The sequence below is a fragment of the Melanerpes formicivorus genome, unplaced genomic scaffold (assembly GCF_026170545.1).
Source record: "Melanerpes formicivorus ecotype bairdi unplaced genomic scaffold, bMelFor1.0.p_v2 SCAF_38, whole genome shotgun sequence".
Lineage (NCBI taxonomy): Eukaryota > Metazoa > Chordata > Aves > Piciformes > Picidae > Melanerpes > Melanerpes formicivorus.
The window spans coordinates 6,471,823-6,485,523 of NW_027142390.1; the positions used below are offsets into that span (position 1 = coordinate 6,471,823).

The following is a 13,701-nucleotide window of genomic DNA, read 5'->3' on the forward strand; positions in this document are numbered from 1 at the left end:
CCCTTTCTCCGGTCCTCCAGCCCCTGCCTCAGGCCAGCCCTTCTCCGCGGGGCCCTGGGGAGAAGCAGGGAAGGGGACCCTCAGCTCAGCGCTGCTGCGCACGGTCTGGAGCAGCGGCGGAGCTGGGCGCGGCGCCGGCCTCTCCCCACTGAGGGGAGCCCCAGCCCTGCCGGGGGAGGCGAAGCTCCGCTGGGGCCGGCACCTCGGCGGGGAGGGGAAAGACGCTGCCTCCCCCCCTCCAGGGCTTTCCCGCTCCCCGCGGCCCCGCTGAGTCTGACGGAGCTCCGCCGCCGCCCACCGCAGCGCAGCGGCCCGGCGCAGGAGGGAGGCGCCGTGCGCGGCCCGACTCCCCGGGCGCCGCCGCTGAAGGGACAGCGGCCGCCTCCGCGTTCCCGGCGGCTCGGCTCCGCTCGCTGGCTCAGGTAGGAGCGGGAGCCCGGCGCGGGTTGAGGGAGGGGGTGTCTGTGGGGAGCGGCGACCCCCGGGGCAGCCCGGCGCTGAGGTGACCTTGAGGTGCAGGGGGCTGCGGGAAAGCGCTACCCGGGGTGGCGGAGCCCGCCGGAGCCAAGCCCGCCCCGGAGGCAGCGAGATGCGGATGAAGGATGTTTGCGAGCGGTGAATGGAGACGGCTCCGCCGCGGGCTCGCTCTGCGGGACGGCAGGGCTGCGTGGCCAGCGGCTATGCTGCTGCCGGGGGAAACCAGCGCACACGGCGCTCTGTCCTTTCCAAGAGCGGCAGTTTCTTTAGTGCCAGCGCGCAGGAGGCGGCGGGGCTAGCCGGGACCGGGAGGTCCGGGAGCCGGGTGGCGGTAGGGAAGCCCCGCTGTGGCCGGGCCGAGCCATAGCGGTCCTCGGGCGAGCGCCGGCGCAGCGCCGCTCGGGTGGGACCCTGGTGGGGGTCCCTGCAGCCCTGGGTCTGGGCTCTGGGCTTCAACTTCCAGAGGGTGACGCTTCTCGTAGGAATATTGATTTGAGAGAGTTAGGAGGAGGGTTGTGCTCCGCAGCCCCGCTGCCCCGGCGGCGCGGTGTGAGGTGATGAGCTGATGGAGGGAGAAGACCCTCGGGACTATCGTCGCTGCCGTGGCCACGGGCGGGGGATTTCGCCCGGCTCCTGCGCCCTCAGCTGAGCTTTGCCATGGCAGGATAAGGTTTTTTTCCTCTTTATTTTCGGCTGGGGGCTTTAGATATGTTTTACAAGCAGGGGTTTGCAAAGCCTCGCGGTACTCCCGTGAAGTATTAAGAACACTGCAGAGCCCCAGTGAAGCTGCAGCAGGAGGTAACTTTCCTCAGGTCACCCAGTAAACCACCCACCGAGGTGCCCCTGGATCCCGTATCAGGTGTCTGCTGGAGTCCCCATCACCACTACTTTGGCATGGATGTCATCAAGACGTGCTTTCCTATCGTCGGTGAACGCAATGGATTCTTTTTTGACTGGATCTGGACTTAGAAACTGTACTAAAAATGTTAAAGGTGGTCTTCTGTTTGGTCTCTTTGAAAGACCTGGTGTATTCTAGGTGGAGAAAAACTCTCAATTAAACTGTCGAAAAGTTTGCTGTTTTCTGTGTCTATTGTGCCGTTTTATCACCTTACACCAACACGGCCTAATCCTGTGCTAATTCTTTTTATTTAAAGTGTATTTTGTGGTAAGGTGATGCTGGAGAAGTGAGGATACCAAGGTAAAGGTGCTGGGAAGAGAGGCAAGCTGAAAGCAGTGGCATAGAGTAGGGCTTCACGGCTGCTGCGGTAAACTAAGATGTAAGTTTATAAACAGCGTGAAAGTTGATACTGCTGTAACTCAACTCCCAAGCAGTGAAAAGAACTCTTTTGAAGAATACTGGTACATTGCTGGTAGGTGCTGCATCACGTAGTTACGTAAGCAGTTCTTTTAAACTGAGTGGGACTGCGTGCACACGGTCGTGTTCACAAGTCGTGCTTGGCTCCTGATCCTGTCCCCTCATCTATACACATCACTGGTTCTCATGTGGGGACTGAATGAGAACTCAGCATTTTCATGACTTCTATGTGAAGAAGTGGTTGTTTGTCTATGCTTGTGTGTCTTGCTAATAAACAGTGTTCTTTTTAATGACCTTATGACCTAGTGTTGAGCTCTGTTGCCAAAGTGAGTATCCCTGTATGGTCTCCCTAAAGCAAAAGAGTGTGTAGTAAATGCTCAGTTTAGTGTCAAATGTCAACATTTGCACTTAAACATTGAATGGAAGGAATGCAGGGTATTATGTTATGTTATCTTTAATTCATGTTTGATATCATTACTAGTATTGTCCTTTGCTCCCACAGAATCACAGAATGGTAGAGGTTGAGATCATCTAGTTTAATTGCCTTGCCAAAGCAGCATCACCTAGGGCAGGCCATCCAGGTGGCTTTTAAATGTCTCCAGACTTTTCCCAACTTCTCTGGGTATAAATGCTATAAAACCATGCTATAAATCTAGGACCACAATCTCTTGATTATCTAGGCTATTGAGTGTGATATTGATCCAAATTTCTGGCATGTGTCACTGTCCAAACTGTATCTTTTAACCATTGAATTGCCTGTTTCCTGATTATGCTAAGTAGATTTTGGTGGGTTTGACAGGCTGCATGGGGAGATAATGGGTGTACTTACATGGTGTCCTGTAACACTGTCACCTTCACAGGACTCATTTTGGAGTGCAATGGGGAGAGAGAATGAACCTCTAAAATAGCTGGTGGGTTTGGTTTGATTTTCCTCAAATAGCTGTTCAGTGTCATTTGGAATGCCTCGGAGCATCCTCCTGGCCTTCTGCACTACTTCAGAGGGCTGTGAATCTCCACTGTGTCCCATGTCACGTACCAGACACAATAGGGCACCTCAGATAGCTCTAGCATAGCTTTAGGTCTTTGTATGTGGCTGAGTCAAACCTGGTGCTTTTGTCTTCTACCTTCTCTTTTGTTAGCTAAGAATAAAGCAGTGCAGATCACTTACCACAGTAACTTTAGTGACGTGACTAGAATGTAGGACTGTTTGTCTGAATATAGATAAACCTCCAGGTGCTGTCTTAGAGTTTATCTGCGTCAACAACACCTGCATGTTCTGGTTGTTTACCCCAAATTTATAATAGGCAGTTTAGCAAGTGAGGTTAGAAAGAAAATTCTGCTACTCAAAACACCTTAAAACTTGCAATGTAACTTCAGAATAGGTGCAAGATGATGAATGGGGGGAAAATAATCTGTGTTGGCCATGAGGAAAAAGCGGAGTAATTACACAAGAGTTAAGTGATTTAGTGGCACTCTGATGGGAGATGATAGTGGAGGAGTACCTGGGAAAAGGATGGATGCTTACATTTGAACAGCGTTGTGTGACTGCTGAAATCTTTTAAAATAAACATTTGAACAAAGTTCAGATCTCTGATGAAGACTGCCTTTGGAATGTGTGTGTCAGACACACTTAAGAATTCTGTTTCCAACAAAGCTTTACATATAGCATGCTGGGCAATAACTGTTCACCACTTTCAAAGTTTGAAGTGGAATTCGAGTTGTCCTTTGAAAGGAAAAAAAACAACAGAAAATGGAGTGAAGATAAATATAAATGCAGACTGTTTTGAGAGTAGAAGATGCAAATGCAAAAGGATAAGATGATTTAAATTATCTGAAAAGGAAAAAAAAACACCTGTTTGAGGAGGGAAAAGTGAGTGTGGACAGATAGTATTTATGTGTAGTAGGATAATGGATGTGCCATACTGGCTGAGATACATGTAGGTCTCAATGTATTCATGCTACAGAGTTATCAGTTAAATCACAAAGGCTTTTTTTCTTTGTTTTTGCCAAAGCCTACTCTAGAAAAAGTTTCAGTTTCCATAACTGGAAGTTATTTAGTAGTGCAATCTTTTAGACTTCCACCGTGTAGGTGTGACCAGCTCTCATGTTTATGTGGTCTCATATAGCATATCCTAAGTGATAAGCTCACTGGTGTTTTCCTCAGTCGTCCTGCACGCGTCAGCATGGTTCAGTGTCTAAAGGTCATTATGGCAAAGGCTTTGTTTTCACCTATTTTGAACCTTATGTTCAGAATTTTTGAATGTTTTGTGGCATACAAATAAAGTAGCTGCTGTGCTGCGGGAAGACCTTCCACGTGCTGGAGTGTAAACCAGAAAGGCTTTGAGTGTTTCTTGGAAGCAGAAATTGACGTATACTTAACACGTACCATGGGAAGTGTGTTTTGGAGGGTTTGTTGCCTGCCTTTAAGTTTCCAGATAAAGGCATAATTTTTGAAGAGGCTGATTTTCTTCAGTCTAAATGCCCAAGTCAGTGCCGTCATAGTCTCAATAGCCATTCTCTTCTGGAAGTCTCTTTATCTGCTTTCAGCTTTTTCTCTCCTCTGACTGAAGGGCCTCACGTTGCTGGCAGATACAGCATTCCTCCCATCTCTCCTATTTCAAAGCTCTATGTCCCAAGAACTGCTTGGCTTCTAGCAATTGCCATATTTGGAGTTCTTGGGATTGTAGTGCAATTTGTGAATGTCTGCAAAAGAGCAGCAACAGTGGTATTGTGTGCTAGGTAGTACAGTTGTCATAATACACAGATCTTTGTTTGCACAGTGGATTTATTCCTTGTGTAGTGGAACACCTTTGGAAAACATTAACACTGCCTTTTTTTCAGAACCAAAGCTGCTTTCTCTTCTTGATGCTTCTTGTGAAGGAGGTATTTTGTCCTGCCTGCTTGTTGAACACTGATGGTGTATACATGTGTGTATATATGGAAACCATCACGTTAAGGAAGGACTGATGTTAGTTGTTGAAGGGCCAGGATCTGGAGCTGCTTCTCAGCAGTTTGACCTTGGGTGTGCATTTCAGGTTTTGAAAGACTGTGCAGTACGAAGCTCAGAGTACTGAAGCTGTCTCTATTCAGCACTTTTAGTTCTGAGATTAGTAAGTCATTAATTCCTTAGTGTTTGGGGAATTACCTTTAGCCTAATTTATGTATTAACATGCTTAAATAACTCATGTTGAACTTCATGAAAAGTATGTCTGCTATAAAATCATTCAGCAGGGATGAAAGTTGCTTAAAAATATTCTAACTGCTGCTTTCCACTCTGCATTACTTCCATCTCTTAAATGCTTTGAGATTCATGAGTTTTCTGATGAATAGGAGCTTTTCCTTGGTGGTTAACAGTGAGGCTAATACCTTTCCTTTTGATATCTCATGATGTGCAGGAGACACTTTCCAAGCCTTTACCATGCAGAAGTCACAGTGTCACCTTGAATGTATTTGCTGATCATACATACTCTGTTGTGCTTACTGAATAGTGGTTCTTCATCAGTGAAAGTTGTTCTCACTAACAGGAAATCTTCTATCATGGAAGGTGTGATTACATGCAGCTGAACTCAGAGAAGAGACTCATGTATTAGACTGTCCATCAATTCAGGTTTTGTGATGCAGGTATTTTCTTGGTATTTTAAATCATTTTGTAACATTGTTATTATTTTAAACAGGTTAATAATGTTTGAGAGGATTGAAGTAGTAGGAATTTTGTTTGCTGGGAACGTTCTCTGCCACCAAAATGAGAAACCCCAATAGGTTGGTGGGTTCCTAGAAAGTATTCTAATAGGCATCTCGAAATGTTTCTAAGCAGTGGCATTAAATGAGGAGATTTGTGATAACAAAGAGCAGAAAAATGCTCTCTTGCCATCATCAGAATTCTTAGCAATTCTGTTGATAGGAACTGCTGAATTCAAGGCAAATTCAATTTAGTCCAGAAAAATGAATAGTTTTATTCTTTGTCACCTGAGGAAACGAATCTCTGCACTTTTAGGTGCCGGTCTACAATTGCAGTTAAAGCAAGATGGTTGTTTGGAGAATAAACTTACACAAGCAAAACTGTTTGGTGGCAATATTAGTTGGACATGGAACTGCTTTGCTGTGTTGGACTTGTAGTCTTGAGTTCAAATCCACTTTTAATGCATTGCTGTATTCTACAAACCCTAAATGTTCACCAGCATTTTTGTAATGTGTGAAGTATTTTATTTCCTTGAAATATTATCTTCTTTTTGGTTTTTTTTGGTGGAGTAAAAGGGAAGACTTGGCATGAGCTCAGACCTACAAATAGCAGCAAGTAATTACATGAAGACGAAATGTCAACATTTTATTTGCAAAAGATCTATTCCATGTTACTGGGTTTTCCTTAATTACATAAAGTACCAAATGTCCAAAAATCCTGGCAAAAACTAGACCCATTTTATTTAAACATGCCAATGACAGGAATCACTCCAGAAGAGGCAGGATGGTTCTTCTTGAAAGGGTAAATACTTTGAAAAATTAATGTGCTACATGTTGTAGCCCTGCTGAGTCTGTGTCAAGTGCTGAAGAATTTGAGAGCCCCAGGAACAAGAAAATGCCGTTGTGGTCTGTGAGGGTTGGTGTTAATAGGTTTGTTTCCTGCAGAAGATACAGTATTATGTTGCTATTCCTGTGACCCGACAGTGTCCCCATAATACTTTTTCTTGACACTGCTAACATTTATTGCTCCCTAGCTAAATAAGATGACAAGACAGAGTTGTATTTACTGTGAATTTTCTTGTGATTCTTTTTTTTTCAACTCAGGTTTTATAAGTTTCTGGGCAGCAGAGAAGAATGGAAAGGTGACTTTATGTGTGACACCCCTGCTATATACATCGTGGCATGATTTCTGTCTCTTTTTACAATAGCATTGTACTACCTGTTCCTTATACCCTACAATGGCTTCTAACTCCCTTCCAGCAGATCTCAGCTTATCTCTATTTTGTACTTTTGCTTGATTTCTAGATCTGCACTTCTGTGCTTGCTGTTTGCTTTCCAACAAATTCCTCAATATATGAAGTTTTATTTTGGATTTGGACCTTGTCTGCCTGTTGACTGAAGGTGATATGAACCCTACTTGCTTACCTCACCCATCTTTTTCTCTCCTGAAATTCATGGATGTGCACAGTCAGCTGCAAGGCATATCCTTGCAGTGTGCCATGTGAAATTGCATTCCATTAGAGTAAATTTTTAGTAATCACTTTTAATTGTGTGGTGGTTGTTAGTCTGCTCTTAAAAAAACCCTGCCCCCACTAAGCTGCAATTTCCTACCAGTCCCTTGCTAAGCTGTGATTTCATCAGCCCATCCTGTCCCATGAAAATACCATGTTGGACAGTTACTGAGAGCATTACTGTGATCAGTATAAACTGCCTGTTACTAGGTCTTCCTTGTTTAGGAGCCCAGTTACCATATCAAAAAGGAAATTTCATTGATTTGATGCTTTGATTATTTTCAGGCACTTAATCCTTCAGGTGCTTATGTGATGATTTCACTTGTTTCAGCATCCTCCTTAGTATAAAAGGGAGGTGGATTTGTTTTGCAGTTTCTTGAGTCAGACTTGTTTCTCCTTTTGAAGTTGCATACTATTTTTGCTTCTCCACAGTCCTTTGGGAACTGTACCCATCCTTCGTGCATTATTGAATGTAATAGCTAATGTTTGGGGATGGCTTTAGGTAATTCCCTAAGTACTCTGCAGTGAATTTCATCATTCTCTATCAAACAGAGCACATATGGCTTCTTTTGATATTTTTTAGCCCATTCTTTTTTCTTCAGGCCTGTAGTCCTGCCTTCTTGGTGTAAATCACTGTTGAATTGTTTTTGCTTTTCATTATCCTTTAGATGGAGACATTAAAAGAATATGAAGGAGGTACTGAATACTTTAGCTTTTTCCTTGCCATCTGTTCTTTTCTCTCCTTTCCCATTACATTCCAGAACCTCTGCTTATCTTTGTCACCTGATTACTTTTGCTGTATTTGTAGATCCTTTTCCAGTTACCTTTTTATGTCCCTCATTAGTTGTTGATCCTTTTGTGTGTTGGCTCATCTGGATCATACCTGAGATGTTTCTGCCATTCTTTTCTACTTGCTCTTTGTTGAATACTCTTGCTTCACCTTTTGTACAATCTCTTCTGATAGTCAAAGCCTTTAAAGACTCCAGATGTGACAGTAAAAGTCTCTTCCTATACTCTCTCTGCTCTGAGATAATCTGTTGCACTATTTTATACAGGTATTGTTGATAACTATCACTCTTCCTGAACTCCTTGATCATCTGTCCAAGAGATGTTACAAACTGAGTTTGCTGCAGTTGCTGCCCTGTATTTCACTTGTTTTTTTGTGTGTGCATGACTCTTTCCCATCTTCCTCTCAATCTACTAGTGAATTCTCTTGACTTGTCATAATGCTGACTTAAATTGTATTGCTGCCTCTAAAATCTCAGCCAATGCTTTCCTATTAATCAGAATAAAATACAACTGCAACCTTAGTAACATCTTCCATGTGCATACCTTTATCTTGTTAGCACAGCTTCACCTTGATAGTACACCATGTTCCCTTCTCAAGGGAGCAGCATGAAAAGATTAAAAAATGCATCTATGTGATGGCTCGAGCAGGGGATGAGGAACTCAGACTGTGTGTTTCCTTCTTGCTTTGTTTGGGGATGTCTTGTGCCTTCATACATATTGCTTGCTTTTGTTAGGCTGCTGTTCTAGATTAATAATTAAACTGCTACAGTGTGCACCTAACCTGCATGCTTCAAGAGTTAAATCATCGCTGCTTGTGGCACTTCTGAGAATTTTGGATAGAAGATGCAGCTGTAAGTGCAAAGCACTGTTTGTATCTGCAAGATACTTGTGATACTATTCAAAAGGAATATTACAGCCACTTCAATATAAGTGGAGTAGGTTCTACATGTACACAAATAACCAAGTCTCCTCTATGTGAGAATGACTCTTTTTTTTGGTCATTTTCTTGCACCCTTCTGAGAACCAGTGTGGTTCAGGTAGAAGAGCCTGCCTGCAACAGAGTACCCTTACAGTTAGAATTTCATCTTGCTCTAGGGAAGGAACATCACATTTGTAAACCTAGCACTAAGCATTGCATCCTTGTCAGGAGACCGCTTCCAAGTAACATTTATGGCCTGATGGCCAAATAAGTTATAGATAGCACAGTAAAAACATTTAATGTATTAAGGGCAGGATCTTTTAAAAGGGGAGGAATGGAAGCCAAATGGAATTTTAAGGCCTGTTGGCTTGTCAGTGGGATTTGTGCACCTCTAGATTGGATGTTCCTGAAAATTGCCCTCTAAATTGGTGACTAATAAAGATCTTCCCATGATAATGGCTTACAAGTTACCATTAATAATTCAGCTGAAGATTATTAGTCTGATTCAGTACCTCTTGAAAACAACGAAAAGTTTCTCTTATTGATTTTTAGCGGTGGTGTGTTATGTTGTTAGGGTGCTCTGATGGAATAATATGCTTTTGGGGGATAATTTTGCCCCTTCCAATGCATCTAATTAACCAGAATTGAAAGTCATAAGTTACAGGAGGAAGGGATCATGGAATCTTCTCTGATGGTGTTTCTGTGCAAGTATTTACAAGGACGTGTAAGATTCTGTTCCCCTGAGCGGAGGAAGAATCAAGCAAAGTGAGTTTCACTCTGCCAGATTTCCATAGCAGAAGCTCAGTGGTGGATTTCCTTGTCAAGGGAAGTGGGAGGTGGGCTCCACAGAAGCCAGTACTGCTGTGCAGCATGGGCTCTGCATCAAAGGGAGCAGCAGCAGTGCCCTGCTTTCTCTCCCAGCCTCCCTCCATCAGTGCACATGCTCGTCTGATGCTGCAGTCTTCTCTGTTACGCACCACTGAGGAGCTGGCTGCTTTCATCATTCCTTCTTTGTCTTTCATTGTCTTTCTCTCCTTTTTCATTTTACCTCTCTCTGTCCAGTCTCAAAAAGTAGATAGATGTATCCTTTCCTCTTAAAGAACTTGAATTCCTAAACAGTCTTATATTTGGTGCTGCTCTGGAAGGAAAGGTGCCTTTTACAGCTGTTTTAATAGAAGGATGTCAATTAAACCTACCATTTGTTTTTTCCAGCTGGATTTTTATGCATCCCAGAAGCACAGCACTGTTTTTGCATAATCTCTGTATAAATATAGAAACCAGAAGCCCCATGGATTTATTTTGGAGGGACATAAAATCAATAAACCAGCATCAGTGTATGACTGATATTGTTAATAAAGCAGATACACCTTTTAGATATTTTTAGGGAGAGGTGGAATTTTTCCTATCAACAGCTGTGAAAAGAGATCAGTTAATCAAAACAAAGAGCTGCAAAAATCTGTTCATTAACACCCGAAGATGAGCTGCTAGGTCCAGATCCCTCTGCAGTGGAGCGAGATTTTTCTATATGAAAATACAGAGTTACTGCCATTGAGCTGGAAGTCACTTGGAAGTATTTTTGTCTTTTCACACCACCACTCTGTGCCTTATAGCAGTCTGCCTCTCTGCAGCAGCAATGGGTGTACAGCACTGACCTCTTTTCAAGTAGAACACAATTCTACTTCAGACATGACCCTGGTGGAATTTCACTGTCTGTGGAGTGGAGTATTGCACGCTGAAGGATAGCTGGAGAACTTGAAATGAACCTTATGGGTGCATATGTTAGAGTTCAGTTCCTTCAGTGCAGTGGAGAAAAAACTTTTTTTTAGCCTGCTTTTAGGTAGGACTTCTGGCTTCATAACTTTCCTCTGATTCAGCTTAACTGTTGGTTGTGGTTTCTTTTTATTTGAGTTTTTTTGGTTTGGTTTTGTGGTGTGTGGTTTGTTTTTTTTTAGTAAATATGATGAAGAACAAAAAGCATGGAGAACCTTGTGATATCCATTCTGATTTGAAACCTATGCCTTCTTGAAGAAAATTATAGCCCTAAAACCTTTCCTGTGTTAGGGGAAGGTGCACAGAAGGAAAAGCCATAGGATAAATACAAGTGTTGAACGATAAACCTGGAACAAAAAGCTTTCTATAAATAGCATGGTCCCAGTTCAGTGAAGTACTTAAGCATATGCCTAAATCACTCCTTGTTCAACAAAGCAATTGCATATGTGTTTGAATTCTGCTGGAATAAAGCATTAAACATCAGGTGTAAGTGCTTGGTTAAATTAGGGACTGTATCTCCAAGGGAAAATGATATGCTGTAAGCCTTGGTGGCATCATCATGGCTATGGAATTTCTGACATTGTGCACCCACCAATTAGCTTGGAGAACTCTGGAATGTTAAAGTATCAGGGAGTAATTGTGCTCTGATAATCCAGAACTCATGTTCTTTTGTTGTTTGCAAATTGGTCAGAGTTAATGATAGCTGCTGCATTGGTAACAGCAGGACCTGCATTATCTGCTGAAGCGTGTTTCCTAGGGAAGCAAATACAATGAGGATTTTCCTCATGATGTCAGTGAAGCAGCCTGTACTCAGGAATGCAAAGTATGGCCTTCCCAGTCCAGGTACCACACTTAGCACTCTGTCAAGGAGTTTTCAGGTAAGTGTCAAGACCATTTGTTTCTCAATTTTTGAGTTATCTCTGTAAGACCTCTTCCAACCAAAGGCTTATTTTCTCAGAAATTGTTTAGCATCTACGTTCTGAAAACGTAATCTAGCTAACCATTTCAGTTGTACAAAGTATTAGCTACTTCTGAAACTATTCTACAGGGATCCTAACTATTACTATTGACAGCTATTTTTGGTCATCTTGTCTCTGAAAAGGCTCCATGTAATGTTACCAGTGGCTCTGACAGCTGGCAATACTTTAAAAATGTGTCTCAGTCAGGATAGAGTAGAGTAGAATAGAATTAACCAGGTTGCAGGAGACCTTCAAGATCATCAAGTCCAGCCTATCACCCAACACCATCTAATCAACTAAACCATGGCACCAAGCGACCCATCCAGTGTCTTCCTAAACACCTCCAGTGATGGTGACTCCACCACCTCCCTGGGCAGCACATTCCAATGGGCAATCACTCTTTCTATGAAGAACTTCTGAATATAAAAGGAATCTTGCTTTTTATAACAGGGACATACACAGCTAACCAGACAATTACAGTTTTTTGTTTCATTTGTAGGGGTTTGGAGGTTACAACATTTACATTTCCATTGGGATGGAAACTTGAAGGTGTCACTCCCTTGTACAGGCTGTACCCTGAGGTACAGACTTTTCTTTCAGAATCCTCCTCCAAGTTCCTGCTCTGACTGAGAGCACAGGTTTCACATTTCAGGTCTCAAAATTAATCAGACCCAGGATTTTCCAAATATGTTTCAATATATTCATTATGAGACACATTTTCACAGCTGGCATGCTTTTCAAAGATTTTCTTTTCAGTGGAAATCTGGGTGAAGTAGGTAAGTAGTGAGTAGTTGGACTTCTGATAGAGCAAAGTTTTCACCAAAATGTGTTTTGATGTTTGAATTTAAACAACATCATCATGAGGATTTGGTGAACATATATATGTGTCAAATGGATCTAGAAGACCACTTCTAAAAATAGTCTTTGAAGAACAAGAGGACACAGTCTCAAGCTGTGCCAGGGGAGGTTTAGACTGGATGTTAGGAAGAAATTCTTCATAGAGGGAGTGATTGCCCATTGGAATGGGCTGCCTGGGGAGGTGGTGGAGTCACCGTCATTGGGGGTGTTTAGGAGGAGACTTGATGGGGTGCTTGGTGCCATGGTTTAGTTGATTAGGTGGTGTTGGATGATGGGTTGGATGCAATGATCTTGAAGGTCTCTTCCAGTCTGGTCTATTCCTATTCCTATTCCTATCCTATTCCTATCCTATTCCTATCCTATTCCTATCCTATTCCTATCCTATTCCTATCCTATTCCTATCCTATTCCTATCCTATTCCTATCCTATTCCTATCCTATTCTACTGTGTTAGTTTTAAAAAGTCTTTGATGTATTGTGAGCATTTAAAAAGAAGCCTATAATAGAGTCCAAGCCATACCTACTGCTGGCTGCCTACCAGCGATGGTATTGGAGCACACCACCTTTGCTTTGCTTACTTCACTGTTTTTCTGTTGAACAAATCTGTGTATCTGTTTTGTGTGTGTGCATGAAGTCCATACCAGGAAAAGCATACTTCAAGAGTGGGTGTTTCACAGCTGATTAAAGACACTCTAATCTGGATCTTTACGTAGGAAGTTAGAAAGGAGTTTTAGATGTTAAACCAGATGAAGTCTATAAGGTCGTGTTTAGCTCACGTAAATCTCACTAGTGTAATAAAGTTGAAATATTTCAATTGTATAATTAAACCCACCCCTCTGTAAATATTTGAGTGAAAGTCCTTTGCTGCTTCACATTAGCTCTGATTAAAGAAGCTGTAGCTTTGAAGAAGTGCCATTTTGATCTGATTCAAAGGTCAACTGTTACGAATCATGGCTAATGTCACAATGTTCTCTCACAGCGTGCGCTGCATTTGGCACTTGAAGTTACAGAAAATGAGCTTTATTTCTTTTAAACTTCCCACTGTGTGAATGGCAGTTTCCCTAGCAAGGATCAAAATACCTATTTGAAACAAGACCAAAATACAAAAATCCGTTTGTAGGATGAGAAACAACTTCTGTCAAAGTTAATGAAGTTGGGCTGTGTGATGTCAGTCAGCAGGCTGGTAGGTAAACCAACGTGCTGATCTTTGTGGAACATGCAGACTGAGCAACATCCAGTGGGATGTTGCTGTGGAAATGACAGATGTGATGGGAAATGAACTGATGATGATCTCATGTTGAAAGGTACGTGCAACAAAGCAAACCTATTTTGCAAAATGCAAGTCTCTGTCAAGCTTTTTCTTCAAGACATTGAAACTAAGTTCAGTATTTTTAATGAAATGTTCAGGGGCTCTTTTAATGAAATG

General features: G+C 42.6%; 1 protein-coding gene across 9 annotated transcripts in view; it reads left to right on the top strand.

Annotated features, from left to right (window-relative positions):
* Positions 1–335: 335 nt before the first annotated feature.
* The window catches only part of ATP2B2 (ATPase plasma membrane Ca2+ transporting 2), a 455,339-nt gene continuing 441,973 nt past the window's right edge, over positions 336–13,701 (top strand). For 3 of the 9 annotated variants that reach the window (XM_068158051.1, XM_068158052.1, XM_068158054.1), the window contains exon 1: positions 336–422. The gene's annotated coding sequence lies outside the window, so the exon portion shown is untranslated. The remainder of the gene's footprint in view (positions 423–13,701) is intronic. The other 6 variants (XM_068158055.1, XM_068158056.1, XM_068158058.1 and 3 more) reach the window with 4 other exon arrangements.